This window comes from Ursus arctos, unplaced genomic scaffold (assembly GCF_023065955.2).
Source record: "Ursus arctos isolate Adak ecotype North America unplaced genomic scaffold, UrsArc2.0 scaffold_3, whole genome shotgun sequence".
NCBI classification, from domain to species: Eukaryota; Metazoa; Chordata; class Mammalia; order Carnivora; family Ursidae; genus Ursus; species Ursus arctos.
Genome location: NW_026622985.1, coordinates 17,895,154 through 17,918,986, shown reverse-complemented (window position 1 = coordinate 17,918,986; position 23,833 = coordinate 17,895,154). Strand labels below are relative to the sequence as shown.

Below are 23,833 nucleotides of genomic sequence, written 5' to 3'. Positions count from 1 at the left end.
CTTATTCACTCCATGACTGGAAGCCTGTGCCTCCCACTCCCCTCCACCCACTTTGCCCCACCCCTCACCGTCCCTCCCCTCTGGCAACCACCAGTTTGTTCTCTGTGTTTATGAGTCTATTTCTGCAAGAGTCACATTTTTAACTTTTTGAAAATAATACCTTGATATAATTCTTATCCAGTGCTTGCTCTCTAGAGATAATTTCCAGTTGGCTCAGTTTTTTTTTACTTAGAAAACTTGTAGCTAGTCAGAAAAGATCAGATCACTTTTCTCCCCTTCAGCCAGAATAAAAATGTAAGTTGCTTTGTTTGAGTTTCAAAGTAATGATAAGAAATATGTTCTCTCTTCAGTAACAGGCTATTTCTGTGAGATTTTGGGGTGAGTTAAGAAGAAAGAAATTTTTAAATAGCATTTTTATCCTATGCCACTGGCTCACTTTTTATTTTTTAAGCAATGATTCCAACAGTATATTAGTGTAGAGATTTATGATTAATTGGTCAAAAAACCCCATGTGTCTTTCAGACTTCAGTTTTTTGCTTCTAGTGAGAAACATATAATTTATGATAGAGATCATAACTTAACAGAAAAGGTACATTTTCTCAGATGAGAAGATTAGAAGCCACTTAGTCTAGGCCACTGTTTCAGAGCAGGACTAAAATAATCATTTTTTAAAAAATCAAACAAGAACAACAACAAAAATTTATAATGGGAAATCTCAAAATACACATGAGTAGAAAGAAGAGTATAACAAACCTCTATACAACCATCATTTAAATTATATATATATATATATATATTTTTTTTTTTTTGAGAGAGAGAGAAAGTGTGCTCAAGTGGGGGGGGGGGCAGAGAGAGGGAGATCGAGAATCCTAAGCAGGGTGAATAAAGTCAGTATTAGTAATATTTGGCCAACCTTGTTTCATACCATCATCTCCTCCAACTCAGTAAATCCCAGACATCATATAATTTCATCCATAAATACTTCAGTATGTATCTGTAAGAGATAAGACACTTTTTAACATAACAACCCCATTATCACACTGAAAAAATACTAACAATTCCTTAACATAATCTAATATCCAGTCAGTATTCAAGCGTTCTCCAATGTCTCAAGCATCTTTTGGGGGAGGGGCAGAGGGAGAGAGAATCGCAAGCAGGCCCCACACGCACTGTGCAGCCTTACACCAGGCTCAATCTCACACCATTGCGATCATGACCTGAACTGAAATCAAGAGTTGGATACTTAACCGACTGAGCCACCCAGGCGCCCCTCTCAAGCATCTTTTTTACAAATGATTCAAAACAGGATCTAAACAAGATCTGTTGTGTATATTTGATTTTTTTTTCTTTTTTAAAAATACCATTTATTTTTGAACAGCTTTATTAAGGTAAAATTGACATCAAGTACATATTCAAGGGTACAATTTGATAATTTTTGACATATTATTCACCTGAAAAATTATCACCACAATCAAGGTGATGAACATAGCTATCCCCTGAGTTTCCCCATGTCCCCTTGGTAATCCCTCCCTTCCAGTGTCCCCACACACTCCCATCCTCTAGCAACCACTGATCTACTTTCCATAGATTAGTTTGCATTTTCTAAAACTTCTTAAAAATGGAATCATACAGCGGTGCCTGGGTGGCTCAGTCGGTTAAGCATCCGACTCTTGATTTCGGCTCAGGTCATGATCTCAGGGTCGTGAGCTTGAGCCCCCATCAGGCTCTGCACTCAGTGCGGAGTCTGCTTGAGACTCTCTCTCCCTCTCCCTCTGCCTCCCCGCCCTACTCTCTTGTTCTCTCACAAATGAATAGATAAATCTTTTTTAAAAATGGAATCATACGTGGTTTTTTTAGGTCTGGTTTCATTCCCTCAGCATAATAATTTTGAGACTCATAACATTTTTTCTTGTATCAATAGTTCAATTGCATTAATGGACGTATCACAATTTGTACATCCATTCACTTGTAGGTGGATACTTGGGTTGTTTCTATTTTTTAGCTTTTACAAATAAGGCTGCTACGAACATGTGTGTAAAAGACTTTGTTATGTACATGTGCTTTCATTTCTCTTTGGTAAATACATAGAAGTAGGATTGATGGGTCATACGGTAGGTTCTGTTTAACTTTCAAGTAATTACAAAATTGTTTTCCATAGAAGCTGTATCCATTTACAGTCTCTCCAGCAGGAGTATGAGAACTTTGATGCCCTGCATTCTCAGTAACATTTGGTATGGTCAGTCCTGTAACTTTAAATATTCAAATTTTAAACATTCTAACAGGTGATGTCCCTGTTTTCCAACTACCTTTCTATTTAAGGCCAGACCGTCTTTGTCATCTTTAACCAAACAACACATTGTAACAGACTGAATGCAAAAGCAAATATGAGAATCTATCTTCTATTAGACCAGACATCAAAGAGACTTGCCAAAATGTAAAACAGTGTCATCCTTCTCACTTTTTAAAATTGTCTTGGAAAACAGAGTTGTTTCTATAAAAATATAATATAAATGGGCTTACTATTCTTTATAAAATTAAGATAAAATACCTCTCCCGGGGTGGATGCTTTCTCCATGCGGCAGGGCTGTAACTATTCACAGCTGTCTGAAACACCAGTGGACCAGAAGCAGCTTAGAGTTTTAACTTCCATTTTACAAAGAACAAAATGTTTGGGGCACCTGGGTGGCTCAGTCAGTTACGCGTCTGCCTTCGGCTCAGGTCATGATCTTGGAGTCCTGGGATTGAGCCCCGTGTCCAGCTCTCTGCTCTGCAGGGACTCTGCTTCTCCCTATCCCTCTGCCCTCCCCCCTGCTCCTGCTCTCTCTCTCATTCTCTCTCTCTCAAACAAATAAATAGAACCTTAAGAAGAAAAACAAACAAAAAAACAAAGCACAACATTTGAATATTTCAACGGGCAAGTTATAACTGGCACTTACTTCTTGTTCTTCTAGGACCCTGAAAATCTCCCCAGCCCTTCAGGAGGGGGATCCTGACTGTGGTAAAGAAGAAGTGGGAGAGCCCAGCCCTGGGGAGAGTCTCACACAGACTCCTGCGAATCGGCAGCATGGAGGTCAGACACGGAGGCAGCCATCCTGCCGGTGAAGGGGCTAGAAGCTCTGCCTCTGAGGCCAAGGCTGACCATGGAGAACGAGTCCATCTCAGACCCAGGCTCGGATCACCTCCTGAAGCCCTTGTGCAGTGCCTGTATCCCTGCCTTGAGATCAATAAGTGTCTTAAAGACCACTTGAAAGAATGTAAAAAAATGGAAACTTGTCTAGGAGAATCCAGGCACGAAGGAAGAAAATCTGAAATCAGTGAAAACATAGAAGCTGCAAATGAAATAGAGAAATACAATGTTCCGCTGAACAGCCTTAAGATGATGTTTGAGGAGGGTGAACCAACTCCAAGCAAGCAGATTCTTCGGGCCAGAGCCGCAGGGCAGGTGGAAGGAGGGTCTCTGAAAGCAGCTGTTCTCCGGATGATGTGGAGATAGCCCAGGTCAGTTGTCATCTTCTACACTCAACGCAGAGAAAAGCGAGAGCAGGTGAAATCTGGACTTAACGACGCCTGTCAGAAACCTCCATCAAGGATCCAATGGCCAAGCACCAGGCAGCTGTGTCCAAACAGAGCGGTTCCACCAACTCTACAAACGACTGGAGAGCCGATGGTGGTGAAATCAAAACTCATAAATCAGAACACAAGGAGAATGTGCCTGAGGTCTGCATCTCCCATCAGGCTGGAGAAAAGGTTTGTGCAACTGAGAACAGCCTGGCAGTCCGTTCCAGCCCTACTGAGGATGACTCCAAAATTCCCGGGTCAAGAGAGAGGTCCAGCCGCCTGTCCACCCCACGCCACTAAATCCAGATGCCAGAGCCTCCAGCCTCTCTGAAAGTTCTCCTCCCAAAGCACTGAAGAAGTTTCAGGCACCTGCAAGAGAGACTTGTGTGCTAAGTCAGAAGACAGTCTGCCCAACAGAGCGTGTCTCGGCCCCCTAGCAGGTGGTTCACAGAAGCTGCTTCCGTTGCTCCTAATGCAACAACAGACTTAGTCTAGGAACACATGCGTCTTTCATGGGAGAATCTACCGCAAGCCTCACTTCAACCAACTCTTCAAAGCTAAAGGTAACTATGATGAAGGCTCTGGGCACAGACCACACAAGGATCTGTGGGCAAGCAAAACTGGAAACGAAGGGACTTTGGAAAGACCAGCCCAGCTTCCAAATGCAAGGGAGACCCCTCAGAGCCCAGGACTAGAAGATGCCCCCATTGCTAAGGTGGGTGTGCTGACAGCAGGTATGGAAGCCAAGGCCTCCTCTCAGCCAGAGAAAGAAGACAAGCCAGCTGAAACCAAGAAGCTGAAGATCACCTGGCCGCCGCCCCCCTGCCCCCCAGAACTTGGTAGTTCCGCAAGTACTTTGGAGGAAGGGATCCAAGTATCCAAGCCCAAATGGCCTCCTAAGGATGAAATCAGCAAGCCTGAAGCTCCCGAGGACATAGATCCGGATCTGAAGAAGCTAAGATGATCTCCTTCACTGAAAGAAAGAAAGAAGCCACCCATTCACTGTAGCAGCTTCATTTCAAACCACTTCAGGCAAGAGCCCCCAAAATCTTGCCCCCATCCATAAGGAAAGGCTGGAGCATGTCAGAGCAGAGTAAGGAGTTTACAGGAGGAATGCCAGCAGGAAGCAAACAAGCAGAAAATGCCATTACCTCCGAAAAGAATGCTAGTGTGGGGAAAACAACCTGGCAAAACCAGGAATCCGGAGGAGGGGCGACAGGGAGGAGAAGGAAGGGAGTCGGTGCTTTCGAGATGGGGAGTGAGAATCTTCTAGAAAATGGTGCAAACTTAGATGAAGATGACAGAAACCTCAAACAGCACCCTCCACTAGTACCCAAGCCTACAAATTGGTCCAGCTTTGCAGAGAATACCTCCCCTAAAGAATTCACTATCCAGAATCAGAAATCCCAGGATGGGGGTTTCTGGGAGGGAGAAGTAGTCAAAGAGCTGTGTGTGGAGAAACAGAGAGAAGTCGGTACTATGATGAGGATGAGGATGAGGAATGACAAACTGCAAATGGTGTGTGGCCTTAAATGTGTGTTCATGTTAGTGAGTCCCTGCCCTTTCTCACACCGATGCACGTACACAGGGATCTTAGCATGAACTGTAATGTATGTGGAAGTCATTTTGGAAGAGTTCTTGCTTCAAAAAAATCCCATACTGCAGCTTAAGTGAACCAATTCTAAGTGCTAGAGAGACTATTACTTCAGTCCTGTATTTTAGCAATGATGATATATGTAAGGTGCTTTAAGGACTTCTGGTGAGGGGGGAATATGTCAGCCGATACAGTCCAGACTCCACTGTATTCCCAAAAGGCAATACAAAAATAGATGACTGGTAGCACACTGTTACACTAAAAATTCAACTATGGAATTAGGGAACATGCAGAGGGCGTTTAGGAACCTAAACATTATGACTGAATGCACTTTAGTATAAAGGGCACAGTTTGTATATTTTTAAAGGAATACCAATTTAATTATTTTGTGTTCATCTGTTAAGAGATCAAATATTTAACCCTTAATACATTTTTTTGGGTTAATTTTCTTACTCTGGTACACATGGGGAAGTCACTGCTCCGCATCCCATTCTCGAAACCACGTCCCGAACTGGATTATTGAGATAATTCACAACCATTCTTTGGGGGCACTTTTTGAGCACATCTGGTGCCTGGAGGGTTCCACTGCCTCTCAAGCCCTGGTATTTGCCAGTGAGTCTGACGACAGCCCAGGAGACTGCTTGCTCTGGTGGTATCTGTGCAGCTCCTCATTCACTGAAAGCTGCAACATTTTTCTAAGATGTTTTGTATTGTTGTTTGCCATGTTGCATGTTAAAGCAAAGTGAGGAGTTTAAAGGAGGAATAACAGAAAAACTGCCTTAAACCACTGGAGCCCAGACCCCAAGCCCTATATATTCCACTTCTGATATCCCCTCTCTGGGACACTAGTTTTTGATGTTGTTGTTGTTTTTAATACTTATCAGCTCTGAAATGTATTGATTTTTATGGCAGACAGTATTCCCAGGGTGCAATTAAACCAATTATAGGTCTTTTCTTGGGGAGATGGTTTTCTAGTAGTTAAGGCTTTGGAACATTATAAACTTGAGTACATTTGTTGTACACAATTGATATTCCAAATTGTATGTGGGGGAGAGAGGTATTTTAAGCTATAGACTTCTTTGTACTGCATTTTTAGAGATTTAGCTCTAATATTTTTTTAGACATGTAAAATAGTCTGCTTTCTTATAGTTTTGCTTAGTCTGAAACATTTTCATTCAATAAAGCTTTTAATTTGCATTTGAAAAAAATAAAGATAAAATTCTAAAATTCAGGTAAAAAATTCACCATTTTAATTATTTCAAATGCACAATTCAGTGGTTTTTATTATACTCACAACATTGTGCAGCTATGACAACTATTAATTCTCAGAACATTTCTATCAGCTCAAAGAGAAACCCCTTAACTTCCAATCCCCCTTCCCTATCCCCTGGCAACCACTGATGTACTTTCTGTCCCTGTGGATTTGCCTATTCTGGACATATTGAAATGGAATCATACAACATGTGGCCTTCCGTGTGTGTGTGCGTGTGTGTGTGTGTGTGTGTGTGTGTGTGTTTCACTTACCATTATGTTTTGAAGCTCACCCATGTTGCAGCATGTACTTCGTGCCTTTTTATGGCCGAACAATAGTCCATGTATGAATATACCACATTTTGTTTATCCATTCATCAATTGATAATTTTTGGTTATTATAAGTAGTGCTTCCATTAACATTCATGTACAAGTTTTTTGGTTTTTGTTTTTAAGATTTTATTTATCTATTTGAGAGAAAGAGAGCACAAGCAGGGGCAGCAGGGGCAGAGAGTAACGGAGAAGCAGACTCCCTGCTGAGCAGTGAGCCTGACTCGGGTCTCGATCCCAGGACCATGGGATCATGACCTGGGCTGAAGGCAGACACCTAACCGACTGAGCCTCCCAGGCGCCCCTCATGTACAAGTTTTTGTGCAAACATGTTTTCACTTCTCTTGGGTGGATAGCTAGGAGAGGAATTGCTGGGTCCCATGGTAACTCTGTGTTTAACTGTTTGAGGAACTGCCAAACTATTTTCCACAGCAGCTGTACCATCTTACATCCCACCCCCCAGCAATGCATGAGGGTTCCAATTTTTTCACCTCTGTGCCAACACTTGTAATTATTACTATTTTTTTAAATTATAGACATCTTAGTGGGTGTAAAGTGGTATCACATTGTGGTTTTATTTTGCATTTCCTGATGGCTGATGATGTTGAGCATTGTTTCATGTGCATATTGGCTGTTTATACTTCTTTGGACAAATGTCTGTGTAAATCTTTTGTCATTTGTTTTTAAGATTTTATTTTTAAGGGGTGCCTGGGTGGCTCAGTCAATTAATATTGGGCTCCCTGCTCAGTGGGGAGTCTGCTTCTCCCTCTCCCTCTCCCCCTGCTCATGCTCTCTCTCAAATAAATTAAATAAAATCATTAAAAAAAAAAAGATTTTAAGTAATCTCTATACCCAATGTGGGACTTGAACTCAGAACCCCAAGATCAAGAGTCACATATTCCACTAACTGAGCCAGCCAGGTGCCCCAATCTTTTACCCATTTTTAAACTGGCTTGTTTCTCTTTTGTTGTTGAATTGTAAGAGTTCTTTATATGTTCTAGGTACTAGGCCCTTATCAGATATGATTTATAAATATTTTCTCCCATTCTGTGAGTTGTCTTCTCACTTTCTTGGTAGTGTCCTATGATGCAGAAAAGTTTTAAAATTTGGGGCATCTGGGTGGCTCAGCTGGTTGAGTGTCTGACTCTTGATTTTGGCTCAGGTCATGATCTCAGGGTCCTGGGATTGAGCCTCACATCACGCTCCGTGCTCAGTGGGGAGTCTCCTTGAGGATTCTCTCTCCCTCTCCTCCCCACCCCCCAACTCACGCACATGCTTTCTCTAAAATAAATAAATCTTTAAAAAGCTTTTAATTTTGATGGAGTGCATTTCATTAACTTTTTCTTTTGTTCTTGTGCTTTCAGCATCGGATCTAAGAAACTGTTGCCTAATCCAAGGAAATGAAGATCTACACCTATGCTTTCTTCTAAGAATATTATAGCTTTAACTCTTAGATTTATATCTTTAATACATTTTGAGTTAATTTCTATACATGGTGTCATGCAGGAATCCAAATTCATGCTTCTACATGTGAATATTATATTAAAAAAATTATTCTAGGGGTGCCTGGGTGGCTCAGTCAGTTAAGCACCTGACTCTTGATCTCTGTTCAGGTCTTGATCTCAGGGTCATGAGTTCAAGCCCCACACTGGGCTCCATGCTGGACGTGGAGTCTACTTTAAAAAAAAAATTATTCTAACTCTTATTAAAGATGATAAGAAAAACTCTTTTCAAGAAATTGCAGTGGGGTTTTGCAATAGGAGAGAAAGATTGGGTTCAACTCCAAATATGATAAGGAAAAGTGGGGATAGACAGCCAAGGAGCAGGGTGGGGGGTGTCAGTGTGTGGAAAATGACTAAAGGAAACATCAGGGTAAGGGGTGACTCTGCCTAAGGACTTGACAGGATTCTTGCTGAAGCCAGGCTAGCATGATCAGATATCACCTAGGGGTTGGTGTGGGAAGGGGAATTTGAATATATATTGAGTGTGGGGGTTCTTTCTAACCTGAATTAAAAGATTCTTGCTAACCTGGATGATGCAGGCCCAAGGATGAACACAGAAAGTCAAAGCCTAGAGGGATTAGAGGAGCCTGGCCAGAGTTAGGTCAAGGAGGGAGTCTTTGCCAATATTCAGTTGTCTCAACACCATCTGTTGGAAGATTCGTCTTTCCTTATTAAATGAGCTTGGAACCTTGCCAAAAAGCAACTGACCACAGATGTTTGGTATGGATTTGTTTCTGGACTTTCAATTCTGTTTCACTGATCTATACGTCTGTCCCTATGCTGATAACACACTGTTCGTGTGCCATTTTATATCAGCTTTGCAGTAGGTTCTGAAATCTGAAGTGGGAGTTCTCCAACTTTTCAAGACTGTTTGGCCATTTAGGGTCTCTTGCATTTCTTTATGAACTTTAGGAACACGTTGTCCATCTTGCAAAACAATCAGTTGGAATTTTGACAGGAACTACACTGAATCTGTAGATTTACTTGGGGATTATTTCCAAAAGTTGTTGTTAAAAATATTATAATTATTTTATTAAAAAAATTATCTATAAAGGAAATTCATTGATCATATCATTTCTCCTCAAGTAAAGTTTCATAAAAGGTCAATATAATGCTCCAACTATATTATAGAGCAGAAATAAAGGAAACAGGTATTTCACTATGTACATGTCCAGACGTGACCGTATAGGAAGGCTGAATGAAATAATCAGATACTTGAAACCTAATGCAGAATCACAGTGAATGTGACAGCTATAAATGCTGAGTAATATGGGAGTTGTATGGTAAGTCCAATATCCCGCATAGCACTGACACAGGAAATACGTTTTTCAGAAATGGTGAAACCTCTTGCAAACGTTCAGAACATAACAGAGTCAAATCTTTCGCTCATATTCATAATAACTGTACTCTTGGAAAATTCAGGTTTATTAACATGTAAAAAATACTCGTTTATTTGTAAAAGAAGGGTTTTTTTTTTTCTAGGTTCAGATAATAAGAAACAAGTTTTGTACTCACATCTGATAGGACATTTGAAAGTTGTATGGGGCTGGGGTGTCTGGCTGGTTCATTCTGTAGAGCGTGTGGCATTTGATCTCAGGGTCATGAGGTCAAGTCCCATGTTGGGCATAAAGATTATTAAAAAAAAACAAAAAGAAGTTGTGTGAGTGAGGGATAAGACTTCAATAGGCAGGAATGTCCCTTTATTGCAGAAATCTTGGATCTTTGGTTTCCATTCATTAATTTGCAAGTAATGCTGCCCAACCATTGTGACAGTCGACAATGACCTCTTGCATTTTTTTTTTAAGATTTTATTTATTTATTTAGCAGAGCAAGAGACAGCCAGCGAGAGAGGGAACACAAGCAGGGGGAGTGGGAGAGGAAGAAGCAGGCTTCCAGCGGAGAAGCCTGATGTGGGACTCGATCCCAGAACGCTGGGATCACGCCCTGAGCTGAAGGCAGGCGCTTAATGACTGCGCCACCCAGGCGCCCCCACCTCTTACATTTTCTAAACACTGAGCGTCCAGAACTGCCCCTATCAGGTATAGAGGGGAAAGAGCACTGTATTAGGAGTCAGAGATGATGGGTGCTCACTATGGCCCAAGTCAGTTTGCTGCTCTGGGTGCCATTTTCCTCATCTGAAAAATGGTCTGCATGATCTTGAAGACCTGTTGACGGCATCTTTCTTACTGCTAGTTAAAAAAAAAAAAAAGCACAGGGGCGCCTGGGTGGTGCAGTCGTTAAGCGTCTGCCTTTGGCTCAGGGCGTGATCCCAGCATTCTGGGATCGAGCCCCACATCAGGCTCCTCCACTGGGAGCCTGTTTCTTACTCTCCCACTCCCCCTGCTTGTGTTCCCTCTCTCGCTGGCTGTCGCTCTCTGTCAGATAAATAAATAAAATCTTTAAAAAAAAAAAAAAAAGCATAGTTGCTAACAGCTGGATGGCCCTCCACTGGCCGATTAGCATGTCATAAATGTCAACAAAAGATTTTAATCTTTCCAGTGTAGAAGTTCTCATTTTTCAAAAAATGTTTTCAAGTTTATTTATGTAAGTAATCTCTACACCCAACGTGGGGCTCGAACTCATAACCCGGAGATCAAGGGCCTCATGCTCTACCGACTGAGCCAGCCAGGTGCCCCTGTCATCTTCTGGAATTTATAATAAACCACATGCAAAATGTTGACCAATTAAAAGAAGTAGCCTGTGTTTCAAATCTTGGTTACCATGTTCATTTCTACAGGCCCTTTATCAGTATGTTACAGTAAAGTATCCATTTTCTCAACATCTAAATTACATTTAGAGGAGAGGTCAGATTGCGAGTGAAACTGACATATTGTGTTGGTCAAGGACTGTTGGCTGGAATGATTTGGCTCATTCTCTCACACATCTCCAGCTGATCATGATCTCCAAAGAGAGAATTTTCTGTTGGAGTTAGCAGAATTTTGAGAAACATTCAACAGAGCATTATTTTTTGAATGGCTAAGCCATGAAAACTGTGTCACATAGATCTTAAATAATTTTTAAATACTAACATTACTCAAGCTTCAAACTTCCTATAATGATTTTCCCTCCTTCTTGAATTCATCTCATTGTTACAATTATTATTGTTTGTATTTTTATAAGTTACTTGAAATGCTTTTGGGAACAAAACAGGTGCTATATTATTTTAAAGCTGTTTTAAAAAATACAGCTATGCAAAAAAATAAAAAATAAAAATATAGCTATGCAGGCAAAGTAAAAAGAAAGAAAAGGCAGAAAAAACTAAAGCAGAACAGAAGGTAGGTAATGAAAAATAAAAGTCACCCCTTCCTCATTTCCAGGTCCACGTACACAAACACGACCACTGTTCATAGTCTCTGGTTTTCATTCTTTAGTTCATTATCCTTATAACATGAAATAAAATCCTTTTCTGTTTGTATCCTGACTTGAGGCTGTATTCTCTCCTTCCTGGTATGTAAGTGATTTATTACACTGACTCTTCTCATTTACTTCCAACAGTTCCAGTTTTGGCTTTTACTGCTATTTCTCCTACAGGCTATCTTTCTGTCTTTAGATATTACATGAAGTCATCTATTTCTTAAATTATAAATGTCACATTGTATCTACTGCTTTCCCTCTATGAAAATGAGTAAATTAATGTATTTATTCTTTTAATCCCCTAATTATTTTACTTGTCAAGACGAATATTTATACACTGTTTATCTGCTTAAATATAAAGTTGAATTTCCTCTTGGCTACAGCGGGCCATGTATTTTTGCCTTGGAGGCTTTGTATTTGCTCTTCATGGCTCACTCTCTCACTGGATTCAGATCTCGGCCACCTCCCCAGAGGTGAGTCTCCCCACTTGGAAGAGAGTAAGTCCATGCAGGGAGTTTTGTTGTGTACGCTGTTTCCAGTGCCAGGAACAGTTCCTGGTTAACAGGTGCTCAATAAACATTTATTTATTTGACAGAGAGAGAATGAATGGGGGGGGGGAGGCAGAGAGAGAGAGAAGCAGACTCCCCATTGAGCAGGGAGCCTGACACAGGACTCGATCGCAGGACCCTGAGATCATGACCCGAGCTGAAGGCAGATGCTTAACTGACTGAACCACCCAGATGCCCCTCAATAAACGTTTACTGAATGAATAAATCTTAAAAAAAGACCAAAGTAGTAGTGTCATAAAAGCTGTGAATTGCAAATATTATTACAGAACTAACTAGTGTGTCGGAACTAATAAAAAAGGAAAATGTAACCCTATGTCATTAACATTTTGGCAATCAAAGAATCTTCCACATATTTCGTCTTTTATTTCTAATATGAACTATCTTGTACTTTGTTTCTAACTGCTACTCTCGCATCATCTTCCTTTTTTGGATTATTATTTTTAAGCAGTCTCTACACCCAACCTGGGGTTTGAACTCATGACCCCAAGATCAAGAGTCGCATGCCCTACTGACTGAGCCAGTCAGGTGCTCCTTCCGGATTTTTTAAAATGTTGGAGAATCCCTTTTAAAAATTTCCCATGCAAGGAATCTCTATGTCTGAAAGTATTTTCATTTTGCCTTCACATCTGATTGATGCCGGAGCTAAGTATAGAATTTGAGGTTCTAACACTTCTCTCCTCCATCTCTGGAGCCGTTGCTCCCATGTCCTCTAGCATTTGGTGATGAGAAATCGAAAGTCGGTCTGATGTGGCTACTCCGCAAGTGCCATGGCTTTCCAGCCCCGTCTCTGGAAGATTTTTGGTTCTGAAATCTCATCAGAATGTGTGAGCCTTTCCCATTAGTTCTGCTTGACACTTGGCATTTTTCTTCAGTGAGAGGAGATTTTCTATGATTTATTCCTCCACGCATGTCTTTGTTCTCCTCCTTTGCAGCGACGTCGCCTCCATCTGCTGTCTTTCTGATTTCGGCTCTGACAGGCTCCCGCTCCTTTGTCCTCCCAATTACGCGGCCTGGCGCCAGCCCACTCTATCATTCTTCCGATCCATGACAGTACTTCGGCAATCACTCTGCCAGTTGTCCAATCAATCCCCTTTCCTTGCAGACCGTTTGCTGGATTGATGCCCCACCCTCTGAGGATACTAATTAGGACAATTTGAAATTCTCTTGTTTCTAGAGTTATTTATGTCTCCTGTGGGGTCCGTGATTCAGTTTTTTCATCTTGGTCCTTCCCTTCCACGCTGCCGCCACGTCTCTTCCTGTCTAGCGAGCTTGGCCATTCACTCAGATGTTCGCACAAAGGCCTCCGTGGGTTAGCCTAGGCCATGGTGGGCAGTACCTTAAGGAGGGGTGTTCTCTGCCTCCAGCTGGCCTCTCCCTACGGGGAGAGAGAGCTGCTTCTGAGGAAGTGGCAGAACCCGCCTTCCAGCATGCCTCACTAAAAAATGTGTGGGTGAGGAGCCAGCAAGCAGGCTGGGGAACCCCACAATCACCAAATTGAAAAGGGCTGTACTTTAGATGGAACGGGTTAAGTGTGTTTTCCTCCTAGGCAGGCTGCCTTTGCCTCCTCCCCACGCACACCCGCGGTGGAGTTCTGAAGTCCGCTCAGGCGACGCTCTCCCTTGCCCTCCTTAGGCCACCTACCCACTTTCTTTAGAGAACTGTTCACGGGCTTCATCCCAAGGGCAACAGCACTTGGAACAGAGCCTAGCCCTTTACAAAGTGCCCAACAAATATTTGTTGAACAAATAAATGATGGAAAAGAGAGGGGAGGTAACCAACTGTCCTTGTAATTCCAAGCATGCTTCTTTAATGAATTACTCTAAATAAGGCTTCCCGGCCCAGCCCTGCTCTTTGTATTTGTGGACCTCAAGCTTGCCAATTGCCAGAAATCCTTCATTACAGACGGTGTGTTGGGCTAAGTGCAATTTCCTCTTCTTTTTCTTTACCAGTGGTGATCCCACCTGCTCACTCTCCTAGAATTTCATAGTTAAATGATAGTAAGATCCATGCGTTCAAGTCTGCCATATTAAACCGGAAATATATCTGAAAGTATAGATACTAAAAAAATAGTATCTTAGAACACCTGTTGAACCTTCACAAGATGGAAAGTGGAGAAAATAGAGGCTTTTCTATTTATTAGGTTGATATTTTATTTGGAAATTAGGAAAATAACAATATAAGTTAATTGAATACCTGTGCAAAAATTAGTGGGAAATGAGTTAGAGTTTTTCCCTATGTTTTTTTTTTTTTTAAAGATTTTATTTATTTATTTGACAGAGACAGCCAGCGAGAGAAGGAACACAGCAGGGGGAGGGGGAGAGGAAGAAGCAGGCTCATAGCGGAGGAGCCCGATGTGGGGCTCGATCCCATAACGCCGGGATCACGCCCTGAGCCGAAGTCAGACGCTTTAACGACTGCGCTACCCAGGCGCCCCTTTCCCTATGTTTTTAATAGAATTCCAAATTTTAACATAGCACCTACTTGATACATTTTTTTTTAAAGTTTCACTTCTTTGGGGCGCCTGGGTGGCACAGCGGTTAAGCGTCTGCCTTCGGCTCAGGGCGTGATCCCGGCGTTCTGGGATCGAGCCCCATATCAGGCTCCTCCACTGTGAGCCTGCTTCTTCCTCTCCCACTCCCCCTGCTTGTGTTCCCTCTCTCGCTGGCTGTCTCTATCCCTGTTGAATAAATAAATAAAATCTTAAAAGAAAAAAAAAGTTTCACTTCTTTAAGTAATCTCTACACCGCACATGGGGCTCTAACTCACAACCCTGAGATCAAGAGTCATACACTCCTCTGACTGAGCTAGCCAGGGGCCCCTTAAGACATTTTTATTGGATAAAATGAGTGATTATGAATAATAGACGAAATTTCAAGAAAAATACGTTTTTGTCAGTTGAATATAAACCTCATTTAAAATAAATTCAGCTTTTAAAGAAAAAAAAAGTATAGAGTATTGCATGGAAAAAAAGTTGAGGCATAGTATACACACATACCCAGATTAAAAATGTGTGTATATATGTGTGTATGTCTATGTATATTGTGTATACACACACACACACACACACAGAGATATGGATATATACACATATATAAACAGAGAGAAGAAATCAGAAATAACAGCAAACTGTTAACGACAGTTATGTTAAGAGGTTTAGAATTAATACAATGGTGATTGAGAAGCACTAGAATCATGACATTTATTCCAAGTAAGAGGAACTATTTATTTTTTAATTATTTTTTTAGAGAGATAGAGCAGGAGTTGGGGGGGAGGGGCAGAGGAAGAGAGAATCTTTTTTTTAGATTTTTATTTTTACTTATTTGAGAGAGAAAGGGGAGAAGGATAAGCAGACCCCACGCTGAGTGCAGAGCCTGACTCAGGGCTCAGTCCCATGACCTGAGCCGAAATCAAGAGTTGGAGGCTCAATGGGCTGAGCCACCCAGGTGCCCTGAGAATCTTAAGCAGGCTCCATGCCCAGCACAGAGCCGATGCAGGGCTTGATCTCATGACCCTGTGAAATGACCTAAGCCAAAATCAAGCCTCAGATGCTCAACTGATTGAGCCACTCAGGTACCCCAAGAGGTACTATTTATACATAATTATGTACATGTTTGATTTGAAAAAATACATACTGGGGGACTTCCAGTTTCAGTTCTCATATATAAACTGTCTGGAAGTTGTCACTAATGTCCTTATAAGAAAAAACCTGAACAAACTGAAAATCAATGTCTTGAACAAGTTCTTTTTGGAGCTATCAGAGAATTCAGGCTGCAGGGCAAACTGTCACCTCAGAATCTGGAGACAGGAAAACACAGAGAATCACAGTTGAGATCAGCTTACCTGGGACAGAAGTTGCTGGAGCCATAAACTGGTAGAAGACTAAAATGGTAACTGATGAATTGCTAGGGGCTGAGTGTGGACTAGCATTAGGGCAGGAAACTCCGACTGGCTGTGGTCTTAGAGAGGCCTCCACATTCTAGTAGATTTTACTTCTAGAAACCCCACTCGGTTCTCATTATGAAGAGCCAAGAAACACTTGTGTTTCTGGCAGGGGGAGGGGAAAGTAACTATTTTGATATATGCACAATGTGTTCTCCATAATGAAGTCCTCTTCAGCAGGGTAAATAGACTTTCACAGAGCTTTATCTGACTCCGGGGAGGGAAATTACCCAAATCCAGCCCCCTCTAGCCTTCCTGTCACACCTACGGGGGAAAATGCTGAGAGACACTTGTGAAAGCCACGCCCAGGGACACAGACCTCCTAAAAGACTAAAGTTCAGTCTAGGATTATAGAACACTTTCTCTCTCCTTTACCATGTCAACAGGGCTATAGAATAATAACAGTGGACTCCAGCTGAAAGAGATGCAAAGGTGCAGATTCTATTTAAGAAGGAGTTTGGAGGGAATCAGAAAGACAACAGAGGAGACAAAAACAAGGACTTGAGAGGCAATGAAAGCCTCTGACACCTACAGCTAGAGCAAACACGAAAAACAGTCCAACTCCTAGCCAGATTAACACGAAACCACACACTGAACACCTGCTTATCTCCTATTACCCGATACATGATGTCTGGCTTTCAACAAAAATTATAAGGCATACTAAGTTTCAAGGCAAGAAAAAACACAGTCCAAAGAGGGAAACTACGTATCAAAACCAGATTCAGATATGGTACAGATTTTTGAGTTTAAAAGCACTACAATTACTGTTAAAGGTTCTAATGGAAACAGTAGATAACACTGATGAACAGATGGGTAATATAAGCGGAGAGATGGAAACGGTAAGAATAAAAAAGAAATGTTTAAAAAAACCCACTAAATTCTGGTGGGAATAACAGAAATAAAGAATGCCTGTGATGGGCTCATCAACAGACTGGCCACCGTCAAGGAAAGAATCAGTGAGCTGAAAGATGTGTTAATAGAAACTTCCCAAACTGAAATGCAGAGAAAAAATGAAAGGTCAAACAAAACAAGCCCCCCCCTTTCCCACAATAGAATATCCAAGAATTGTGGGATAATTTCAAAAGATGCAACATATATGTAATTGGAATACGAGAAGAAAGCAAGAACAGAGCAAAATAAATAATTTGAAGTAGTAACAGCCAAGAATTTTCCAAAATTAACGACAGACACCAAATGACAGATCAGGAGAATCAGAGAACACCAAGTAGGATAAAAACCATAAAAACTACAACTAAGCATATCATATTCAAACTGCAGAAAACTAAAGACAAAGAGAAAATCATCAAAGAAGGCAGAGGGGACAATGCCTTACCTATAGAGGAATAAGGATAGGAATTATTTGGCCTTTTCATCAGAATCCACGAAAGCAAGAAGAGAGGTGGAGTGAAATATTTAAAGTGTTAAAATTAAAAAACACCAACTTAGAATTCATACCTAGTGAAACCATCCTGCAAAAGTGAAGGAGAAATAGACTCTCAGACAAACAAAAACTGAGAGAATCCTTCACCAGAAGCCTTGTCTTTCTTTCTTTCTTTTTAAAAAGATTTTATTTATTAATTTGTCAGAGAGAGAGAGAGAGAGAGCGCACAAGCAGGGGGAGCAGCAGAGGGCAGAGGGAGAAGCAGGTTCCCCACTGAGCAAGGAGCCTGGTGCAGGACTCAATCCCAGGACCCTGGGATCATGACCTGAGCCAAAGGCAGACAGTTAATGACTGAGCCACCCAGGTGCCCCCGTCGGGTAAGCATCTGCAATCATCTCAAATAAGGAAATAGAATCTTTAAAATAAATAAATTAATTCATGTGATCTGAGAATATTACTTTGTATATATTTATTTTTTAAAATTTTTTCAAGTACATTTCATGGCCCAGAATATGGTTTATCTTGGTGAGTGTTGCACGCGAGCTTGAGAAGAATGTGTATTCTGCTGTTGCCGGATTAAATCTTCTATAAATGTCAAGCAGACCAAGTTGATTGATGGTGCTGTTCAGGTCAACTAGATCCTTACTGCTTTTCTGCCTCCCGGATCTATTCATTACTGAAAGAGGAGTGTTGGAGTCTTTTGCCACAATAGTGGGTTTATCTGTCTCTCCTTGCATTTGTCAGTTTTTGCCTCACATATTTTGACGCACTGTTGTTAGGTGCATAGATGTTTAAGACTATTAAGTCTTCTTGAAGAATTAACCTCTTTATCTTTACATAATGGCCCTCTTTATCTCTGATCATTTTCCTTCTTCTGAAATCTCAAATTAATACAGGTACTCCAGATTTCTTTTTATTAGTGTTTGTAGGGTATATCTTTCTCTATCACTTTACTTTTAACTTATATCTTTATATTTTTAGTGGACTTCTTTTAAACAACATACAGTTGGGTCTTGTTTTTTTGATCCACTGTGATAATATCTGTTTTTTAATTGGTATCATTCACACTTCATTTGATTGTTGTTTTAGCAGGGTTAATATCTATTTGTTTTCTGTTTGTTGCATTAGTTTTTTGTACCTTTTTTTCCTCAACTCTTTTTCTGCCTCCTCTGATTTTATTTTTAAAGATTTATTTATTTATTTATTTTAGAGAGAAAGAGAAAGCAGGTGGGAGGGGCAGAGGTAGAGAGAGTCCTAAACAGACTGCACGCGGAGCACACAGCCTGACATGGGGCTTGATCTCATGACCCTGAGATCATGACCTGAACTGAAACCAAGAGTCGGATGCTTAACTGACTGAACCACCCAGGCATCTCGTGCCTCCTGTGGTTTTAAATGAACATTGTATATGATTCCATTTTCTCACTTCTCAGTGTAACAATTTTTTATTTTTCAAAATTTTTAGTGATTATCCTAAAATTTACAATATACATTTATAACTAATATAATCCACTCTCAACACTATACTGATTCATGGGTCATACAGGTAATTTGTGGATTGTACAGGTACCATATAATAGAGTACTCCCAATTACTTTGTGCTGTCCCTTATACTGCTTTTATTCATTTCACTTTTCCACATGCCATAATCACCCAATTCACTATTACTATTATTATTTTGAACAAAGAGTTACCTATTTGCTTGATTAAGAATAAGAAATAGAGGGGCACCTACCTGGCTGGCTCAATTGGTAGAAGATGCAACTCTTGATCTCAGAGCCCCACGTTGGGTGTAGAGATTACTTAAAAATAAAAAATCGTTAAAAAAAACCAAAAAAACAAAAGAGAATGAAGCGATGCCTGGGTGGCTCAGTCGGTTAAGTGTCCAGCTCTTGATTTCAGCTCAGGTCACGATCTCAGGGTCATGAGATCGAGCCCCATGTCAGGCTCAGTGAGGAGTCTGCTTAGGATTCTCTCTCTCCCTCTGCCCCTACTCCCACTTGTGCACACACTCTCTCTCTAAAGAAATAAAAATAAAAAATAATTTAAAAAAAGAAATAGCTTATAAAAAATAAGCAATGTAAAAGGTTATATTTTACATTATTCTATTTGCAATGCTCTTTGTATATATACAAGTTCTTGACCTGTATAATTTTTCCTCTTCCTGTGTAAAATTTTTTAAAGATTTTATTAGAGAGAGAGAGAGTGACAGAGAGTGCACATGAGTGGGGGTGAAGGGCAGAGGAAGAGGGAGAAGCAGACTCCCCACTGAGCAGGAAGCCCAACGCAGGGCTTGATCCCAGGACCCTGGGTTCATGACCCGAGCTGAAGGCAGACGCCCAACTGACGGAGCCCCCCAGGAGCCCTGATTTATTTATTTTTTAAAGATTTTATTTATTTGAGAAAGAGAACACGAGAGAGTGAGCGAGCAAGCATGAGCCGGGGGAGGGGAGGAGGGCAGAGGGAGAGGGAAAAGCAGACTCCCTGCTGAGCAAGAAGCCTGATGCAGGGATCAATCCCAGGACCCTGGGAACATGACTTGAGCCAAAGGCAGATGCTTAACCAACTGAGCCACCCAGGTGCCCCAGATCACATGAATTTAAACTAGAAACCAATTACAGAAAGCTTGAAAACCCCAAATATCTGGAGATTACACAAGACTCTTTAAATAATATACCGGTCAAAAAAGAGGCTACAAGAAAAACTTGAACATATTTTGAACTAAATGAAAATGAAAATACAACTTATCAAAATTTGGGAATGTAGTAAAATCAGTGCTTAACAGGACATTTGTAATTAAATGCACATTCTAGAAAAGAAGAAAGACCTAAAGTCAATGATCTAAGCTTCCCTCTTAGGCAACTAGAGAAAGAACAGCAATTTATGCCTAAATTAAGCAAAGAAAAAAATAATTTGAGTAGAAATCAGTGAAATTGAAAACAAGAAAACAATCGAGAAAAAGCAATGAAATCAAAAGCTGGTTCTTTGAAAAGATAAAAAACATTGTGAATTCTTAAACATTAGCTTTGGTGATTTTGACTAAAAATACATATCGGAAACTCCTTTAGAAAGTAATATGAGGGGTGCCTGGGGTGGCTCAGTTGGTTAAGCATCTGTCTTCGACTCATGTCATGATCAATCAATCGATCAATCAATCAAATCTTTTTAAAAAAGTTAACATGAGCTATAAGAGAAAAGCATCTGGTTTTTTGCTTTAACATTTAGTCTTGCCATTAATATTTTAGTGGACCATAAATGGGTATTCTCTGGTTTTATTTTTTATTATTTTTTCTTTTTTTTTTTTTTTTTTTAAGTAAGCTCTACACCCAATGTGGAGCTTGAACTCATGACCCCGACATGCTCCACTGACTGAGCCAGCCAGGGGCCCCTCGCTGGTTTCAGAAGTATGGCTGGGTCAGTATAGTTATGTCTTTTTATTTATTTTGTTTAACTTGAGTATAGTTGACAATGTTATATTCATTTCAGGCACACAATACAGTGATTTCAACTTCTCTGCATGTTATGCTGTGCTCACAAGCGTTAGCCACTCTGTCACCATATAGCACTATTACAGTATCAGTTAGGTCTTTGTAATTATCTGCCTTTGCTGAGCCTAAAATTAGGACATTAGACATCTAAGAACAAATACATCCTTAATGTCTTCAGTGTTACAAACTCTTCAAAGTTCTGTGAAAAACAACTATCTCCACTGTGTCAACTACCCACCTAACAACGCTTCCATTTTCTGATTACTTTCCACAGCTGTATTATGCTGCTGGGTTTCCCTTCGCCACCATACTTCTGGACTGTTTTTCCCTGGCCTTCAGTTTGCACATGCACAGGAAGGAAGTACCGGGCAAACTGACCTCAGGAGCTCCTTCAAGGCAGGGTGTACTTAAAGACAGCAACACAGTGCTTTCCATATAGGAGGAATGCAACAAACATTTGTGGAATGAATTAGGCATGTTATTCCTACAAACAAGCTAGAGATACCAATAAACTGTTCTGTATTTACAGTAAACTTTATCTTGTGGGGGATGGGCAAAATAAGGGAAGAGGATTAAAAGTACAAACTTCAGTTATTAAACAAATAAGACTTGGGGGTACAATGTACAGCATAGGGAACATAGTTAACAATATGTAAAACCACTTTGTATGGTGACAGAGGGTAGCTAGATGTATCAAGGTGGTCACTTTGTCATGTATACCAATGTTGAATCACTGTATTTTACATTTGAAACTAATACTGTATGTCAGCTACTTCAATTAAAAAAAAACAGATTATACCTAATTTTGGATTTTCACTGTTTGGAGTTACTCACAGTCTGACTTCCTCCTAATTAATGCACAGAGGCCCTGCCCTAAGAGGTCAGGATGGCCCAGCAACAGAGCTGTTAATAAAAACAAAACACAAGTAAGACAAAAATCTCAGCCCTGCCTCGATTGGCTTACCACCCCCACACAACCTGAATTCCCAGTTTATGCTAACCAGTCACATAATCCTCATTCTCATGCCCTGAAACCTCTATTTATATTCCCTAGATTTGGAATTTAAAATCTAGATAGAGGTTAAACTAAGGATTAGCTTCTGCATTATTTAAAGAGAGAAAATTCCAGAGTGTCATTGGAACTGCTTAAGGAAAACTTCAGGCATTCTGAAATATTTCAAAATCTACTAATGATATTTACGTGCTCCCATAGCAAAAATATTTACTCCAATCACCGTATAATTTAATAATCTACCAAGCATTTCAAAATAATATTTAATTAACTTTACTCCCAACCTACATATTCCCAATTTTACATATTAAGCTGTAACTTTCAAGACAAATTTACCATCATATCGGTGACATGCAATAAAGGAGGGATCTTTCTAGAACTTTATCCAATATGGTAGTCATTGGTCACATGTGGCTATTGAGCACTGGAAATGTGGCTAGTCCAAGTTGAGATCTGTTGTAAGTATAAAATACACACTGGATGTTAAAGACTTAGTATAAAAAGGAGAGTGTATTTAGCTTTTATATATTTTTAAAGATTTTTTATTTTTAAGTAATCTCTATACCCAAATGTGGGGCTAGAACTCACAATCCTGAGATCAAGAGTCACATGCACTACGGACTGAGCCAACCAGATGCCCCTGTTTTCAGCTTTTAATATCAATTACATGTTGAAGTGATATTTGGGATATATTGGTTTAAGTAAAGTACATAAAGGTAATCTCACTTTGTCTCCTTTTACTTTAAAAAAATTTATCATTTTTTTTTTTTAAGTAATCTCCACGCCCAACCTTGAGATTAAGAGTCATACACTCTTACCAACTAAGCCAGCCCAGTGCCCTTTTCACTTTTTTAAGGTATAGATGACACACAATGTTACATTAGTTTCAGGAATACATCATAGTACTTTGACAAGTCTATACTTCATGCCGTGCTCGTAAGTATAGCTACCATCTGTTACCATACAATGTAACAATGCTATGACATTATTGACCATACTCCCTAAGCTGTGCCTCTTATTCCCATGACTTATTCCTTCCATACTCCTTGAAGTCTGTATCTCCCACACCCCTTCACCCATTATCTATCCCTTACCCCCCTTTCCTCTGACAACTATCAGTTTATTCTCTGAATTTATGGGTCTCTTTTTTTTTTTTCCAGATTCTACACATAAATGAAATCACATAGTATTTCTGACTTATTTCATTTAGCATTATACCCTCTAAATCCATCCGTGTTGTTGTAAATGCTAAGATCTCATCCTTTTTCATAGCTGAGCAATATTCTATTGTCTTTACCCCTTCACCTATCAACGGATCTTTTTACTATCTTAATACGGCTACTAGAAAATTTTAAATTACATATGAGTACACATTGTATTTCTCTTGGACAGCACTGTTCTAAAGCAACATTTGAAGCTCTTGACACGATAGGAAGTATACATTAGAAGATAAGGGTCTTGAATAACGTCTCCCATTACAGTTCCCTATTGCTCTCTTCTACATACTGCTCACTCTCCTGGAGTCTTCAACACAGGTGGAAAAGCTGCAGCACAAAACTGTACTCCTGCTAGACATCAAAACCATGTGGACTCTAACCATCCTTGTTTTTTATAGTTGCGCTTTCATTAGAAGCTACAGTGTGTGCCAGCCAAGGGGGAACCTTATTATTTTTTTTTTTTGAAGATCTTATTTATTCGAGAGAGAGCTCAAGAGAGATCACACAGGGAGAGGGAGAGGGTGCGGACTCCCTGCTAAACAGGAAGCCTGATGCCGGGGCTCGATCCCAGGACACTGGGATCATGACCTGGGTCGAAGGCAGACACTTAACCGACTAAGTCACCCCGGTGCCCCAAG

At 40.4% G+C, this 23,833-nt stretch overlaps 1 long non-coding RNA gene and 1 pseudogene across 1 annotated transcript; one reads left to right on the top strand and one right to left on the bottom strand.

Annotated features, from left to right (window-relative positions):
* Positions 1-823: 823 nt before the first annotated feature.
* On the bottom strand, positions 824-22,295 carry LOC130542036 (uncharacterized). Its single transcript, XR_008956263.1, has 3 exons — positions 21,766-22,295; positions 19,214-19,497; positions 824-994 (listed from the first exon to the last, which is right to left on the bottom strand). It is a non-coding gene; the product is annotated as an uncharacterized LOC130542036 (long non-coding RNA).
* On the top strand, positions 3,000-5,063 carry LOC113266187 (LIM domain and actin-binding protein 1-like; annotated as a pseudogene).
* Positions 22,296-23,833: the final 1,538 nt, after the last annotated feature.